Raw genomic sequence first — 6,267 nt, 5'->3', positions numbered from 1 at the left:
TAGATTTGCATTTTAAAACTCATACAGTAACTTGTTTTCTTGAATAATTATTTTTTGTAGAATAGTTTTTAATTAAAGGGGTAGATTTAGCAAAAGTTTATTTTACAGTAACTTTCTAAAATGCCTTTGTACATAGACATCGATTTTTACATATCACTGTAATTGACCTCAAAGTGCTTGAATTTAGTTGAATTTAGTTTAGTTAGCTTATTTGTAATGTTTATGAATTTCACTATTTTGAATTGTTTATTTGTTAGCATACAACCTGCATAAAAATAATTGTTTTTGAAGAATATGGCTACCACAAATTGTAAATATTGTCTCTTTCATTTAAGAACTAATTTGAAATGAAAATATCTTATTGATAATCATCAAATATTCCACCCCTTTTGAAATTGGAAATATATTAATTAAAACATGACACATTAAAAACATGTAATTTTGCTCATACTTTTAATCCTTTATTTACTTATTGTAATCTAAAAATAAGTAGTGATAATAACTTATTTGAAATTTTCATAGCTGTACTTGTTCTCAGTTCTCATATTAATAGAATACCTTTAAGAAACTCCCTAGAAGATGATTATTTAGCACAGTATTATTTCTATTTTATTTATAGTTTTACCAGTTCAGCAGAATTTTGTCTTTTGCTTGATAAATTATTTCTAGGTAAACTAAGTATATAGCTTCAAACCCTAAATGACTGGGTTTATACTATTGTTTCTTAACTTTTATTTTTTTCCATTATTATTCCCACCCAAAAGCCTTTTAGATTTCTTTTTCTCCTAATCTTGCACCCATGACATTTTCATAACAGAGATTATTCTGTATATCCTGTATCTTCTGTGGCCCTGTGGAGGTCCAAAAACCATTGTAATGTCTAATATTCTGCCACTCCGAATCAATTTTTCCACCTTTGGGTGATATCACCCCCACTGAAAAATGTATGGTCTATTCCCAGATTTTACCACTTGTTTAGTAACATATTTACAATTCCCGGTGTTGCTGAAGGCAGACTTGCTGATAGTCACTACCAGCACACAAAGTATGGTAATAGCATTAGGAGATGGCACATCACACTTCATCTCTGAGGTGGTCTTGAAAAATCAAAATCAAATGTCATATTTCACTGAAATGTTTCAAAGGGAAATCAACTGGATGCAAAATCCGCTTTCCATAAATTATAATTTGCTTCACAGTTCTTAAACATCTGCAAGCATGTCAATCAAAAGACATGTTGAAATTGCTCTCCCAATCTATGCAAAAAAAGAGATTTTTTTTCTCTTTTCATTTTAGTCTTATTACAACTAGTATCAGCATACATGTTCTGGCAAAAGGTTTGTTGCACTAGCTGCCCTGTTGTCAATGTCAATTATTGATGGAGTCAGGTCTTGTGCTTTGACCATGCTAGAGGATGGAAAAGCCACTACCCTGGAACCCGACTCCCTCCCTCACCAATGAGAGGAAGAGGAGGGGAGCAAACCAATGGCAGGATAAATGGCCTTATTTTAAAATCTGTTTTTAAAATGCAGTCAATTAAAACACAAAACCACGGACAGCAGTAGGACATGTATATAGTCGTAGTTTCTATTTTGCATAATAAGAATCAAATAATTACACTATCAATATATATATATCACTATTATTTGGTAAATGGTCATCAAATCATTTTTTTACATATTAAAAATATTTAAAGGCATAAAAATATAAATTAGAGGTTTTTCTTAATATGGTATCATTTTACTCGAATCTTTGGCTCTGGGTTCTTCTCATTCTGTTTCATTGGATTGGAAGTAATGCAGTTACATTTTCTGAAGCAATGTAGAAGTGGTATACAATTGCTATTATCTATAAGATAAATATTAGATCTTCAGATTTGGTGATGATGGAAGCAAAATAAAAATCCAATAACACAGTGCAGAATCAAAGGGAGTTTCACCAAATTTGAGTTATGCTCCCAGGATAACACATCTATTTCAGATTTGACTTTTCACACATTAGCTACATCTTCCCAGTGGATCTATTATTGAACAAAATAATTGTTGCAGTTCAGTGCCCAGGAAGAGTAAACATACTTCTAATGCACTTTTTAAATTTCCCATGTGTGTATATCAAATATGATAATGTGGGAGAGCTTGCTATATTCCAAAGTACCGTAAAAATGGGATCCACTTTGGCTAGATTTTCAACTCCTTGAAAAAAGGGATTGTGTCATGTTTATCTTTGTATTTCCAGCATCTGGCAGAGGGCCTGGCACAGTACAGCTGCACAGAGTTAAGCAATTAATTAATGGCATGTGTGGTTCCACAAAGGATTTGTGGTAGTTTATAGGAAATATATACAATAAAATAGCAAAATATAGACATATTCGTAGGGAGAAAACAAGTTAGAAAAGGCCATCAGGACCTAACCTGCAGACTGTAGGTCCTCAGAGGCATTTTAATTTGGTAATGCATTTGCTCCTGAGTATTATGGTGTCCAAAACAAAATGGACAATAACACTTTTGTTAGTTTATAAAGGCACGCTTATAGGTAAAGTGCATTTACATCTGCAAAATTACTTATGGGGATGTCAAACTCATAGAACTGCTGTGATTTTTTTTCTCTTTCCACACTTAACCAGTATGGATAGCATAATAAAAAAATGTTATACTTGTATGTTATTAATCACCACAGCTCATGCTCTGTCCTCTTAAACAAGCATTTCTTACTTTCCAATAGTCTACTTCCATTTATAAATATGTGCACTGGGTACAAGGTATTTTTCAATATCCTTTCGTGGATGGCCAAGTTTTGAAAGTAAACACTATATAGAGAGTTACTTTGTAATACTGGGACAAAACTGTGGTTCCCTTAAGAAAACCACATTTTTTGAGAAATACTGAGTTTAATTGGGTATTTTCAGTGTAGGTTTTTGTATAGAAGACACCGAGAAATGGTAATATTATGGATGACGTAATAACTCCTTAGAGCAAATACAGGAATGAGTATTTAAGGCTATTCCTGTAATAGCTTTTGGTGAAATAACACTACTATACTCAAATAATTTGATAGGGTGCCAAGACCAAATAATCTATGTATAAACTACTTGATTGCATGGCCTAATCCATGTTTAAATCCTTAATTGTCTGCAAAGATAAATGGACTCTGTATGCTTCATAAACTCCTTCCAAGTAACATTATAGTATCTGTCAGTCTGCTTTTTGTAAAAGGTTAAGAAGCTTAAAAAATGCTCATAACTGTTTGTGCCATGAATGATGATAAATTTGAATTATTTCTAGGGCTGGATGAAAAACAGAAATGCCAATGCCTTCAGAAATAATACTTTAGAGGCAATACTTCTTATTTATGTGAAACGATGTTTTGATGTGGACCATTTTATTTTTTATCATGGTATATGTTGAAGTATGCACATACATTACTAAATGAGTGAGAGCAAGAAAAGGAGAAAGGGGATTTTTTTTTTTTTGAGAGGAAGAGAGAGAGAAAGAGAGGGAGAGAGGGATGGGAGGGGCAGATGGAGAGATAATCCCAAGCAGGCTTCACACTACAGCACAGAGCCCGAAGTGGGGCTGGATCTCACTGCCCTGAGATCATGACCTGAGACGAAATCAAGAGTCAGATGCTTAACTGACTGAGCCACCCTGGTGCCCCAGAAAGGGAAGTTTTCTAATATTAGCCAAGTACTTACCACCATTATTTCTTTTTCTTCTTATAGATTTCAAAATATTTGTGTGTGTTAAAAGTTGAAAAGATGATATGAACAGAAGAGAGGAGTAGTTTTCAATATTAGCCAACTATTGAACTGTAAAGTATAAAACACTATCAAATTAAATTAGAAATGCTAAAAAAAATTATGAAAATATGGCAAAACCATCAAAAGAGGTGGAAGAGAATTGAGATCTCAAAGAATACTAATTAATGCTCCAAGATAAATTTAATGACTACATTTTGCAGCTCAAAAAATAGAAGAGGCACAATTCGTCAGTTGCGCAATATCTGCCCTGTCCATTTCACATCTATACTCTAAAGATTAAGGGAAGCGATGAACACAAAGGCATGTTGTAAACTGTAAACCACCATCTCCATTATCTAAGTGGCCATTATTTTACTTGCTTTTCACTGTTTGTAAAATATTTAAAAATGCATGACTATGTAAATTTGCTGAGCAAAACCCAGATGCATACCTAAGTTTCATTAGATTCTCCAAAACTATGTCTTTTATCACAGAGGACTGATGATTGCAGAGATTATGATGAAAATACAATGACTATAGTTAACAATAAGGTATTGTGCACTTAAAAATTTGTTGAGGGTAGGGATACCTAGGTGGCTCAGTCGTTTAAGTGTCTGTCTTCTGCTTGGGTCATGATTCCAGGGTCCTGGGATAGAGTCTCTCATTGGGTTCCTTGCTTAGTGGGGAGCCTGCTTCTCCCTCTCTGCCTGCTGTTCCCCCTGCTTATACTTTCTCTCTGACAAATAAATAAATAAAATCTTAAAAAAAAATTTGTTGAGGGTAGATCTCATGTTAAGTGTTTTTAGCCTATCCCCCCAACATAAACAGAAACAAAGTGACACAAGGAAGCTTTTGGAGGTAATGGATATATTTACCCTGTTTATCTGATTGCGATGTTCATAACATGAGTGTATAAATGTCAATAAACTCATCAAATTGTATACATTAATTATATGTCATTTTTTGTATACTGATTGTATTTCAATAAATCTGGGGAGGGCGGGACAGGTTAAAATAATATCAAAAGTCAAACATGAGACCCAGAAAAAAGCTTGCAAAACAACAGTTCCTTTTTTTTAAATGCTTACTCCCCAAAAAATTTAAGTATAAACTTACTAAAATCCAAAGAGCATATTTCCATTTCTGTCCCATGATAGTTATCATCATAGGTATGCCCTATCTCCCATTATAAATTGAAGGCTGACTTTATGTGTGTATGAACCTATGTAAATAGGTGTGTATGTATATGTGTGTGTGTGTATATATATATATATATATATATATATATATATTCCAGTACTCAAAATAATTATATGGTCGATACAATGGTATGAATGGCAATGACAAGGTTTGTTCAGTAACTAGTCCCTGAAATTTATACTTTTATAGGTACATACTATCTTATGATAAACATGTCACTTCACCATAAAGACCAGCCCATTAGGTAAAGACATGTACAGATCCATTAGAGTAGTATCATGGCAAGAAACTTAAAACCAAAGGAAAAGCATTAGAAATGGAGCAAAATAAATGGAGACTCACAAAGAAAAATATATTGGCAAAATTCTTAACATCCAAGAATGTTAAGCGGAAAAGTGAGTCCTGGGAAGTGTATCCATTTACATGCTTTTTCTGATTTCATGCTCATCAAATCACCTTCTGACTATTCTATCTCCTCCCCACACATTCCCACGGGAAACACAATAAACAGAGTAGATACTCAAGATACATTTTTAAACAAAAAAAAAAAATGTATGACCATTACAATTCAGGATTAACTCCTCTGAACTTCTTCACTTTATATTTTTGCTACTTATCCGTCTACAAATTACAAATTTCCTTTCATTAGAATTACTTCACATTTCATTTTTCTTTAATTTATAAAATATCTATGCCTGATTTTCTTTCCTAGGCTAAAGATACTTTGAAATAGAACTGTGCTTTACACTCATTCGTAGTAAGTTCACAGTACATATTTATTCTCCGGTTTCTCATGATAAAAATAAAAACAACATCCAATTTGTAATTCTATGTGTCAAATAAGAGATGATAACATTGCTAATTTATTTTTTCCTTTAGTGGCTCAGAATATAGAAGAAATTTATAATTTCTGAGCCTCAGCATCTGGAAGTATGTGCTTAAATTTCAAATGATAGTATCAATTAAACATATATGGAAATCACTTTTTAAAACAAAAACTAAGAGGATATCACGAGAGACACAAGTGCTCTGAACTAATTAGTGTACAATGGAATATTTTCAGTTAGAAGAGTGTTTTCCAGGGGTTTCTGGGTGGCTCAGTTGGTTAAGCATTGACTCTCGATCTCAGCTCAGGTCTTGATCTCAGGGTCCTGAGTTCAAGCCTGAGTTGGGCTCCACACTGGGTCATGGAGCCTACTTAAAAAAAAAAAAAAAAAGGGCTTTTCACAAAATGATTATTATACCACTGAAGTAACTAGAAGCATAGTGTATCTCTCTGAAAAGGCTGAAAATTTTAAGACTCCATTTCAGGTTTCTAGAGCCATTTCTAT

This window comes from Ursus arctos, unplaced genomic scaffold, assembly GCF_023065955.2.
Source record: "Ursus arctos isolate Adak ecotype North America unplaced genomic scaffold, UrsArc2.0 scaffold_10, whole genome shotgun sequence".
NCBI classification, from domain to species: Eukaryota; Metazoa; Chordata; class Mammalia; order Carnivora; family Ursidae; genus Ursus; species Ursus arctos.
Note: the sequence above shows the minus strand (reverse complement) of the source record.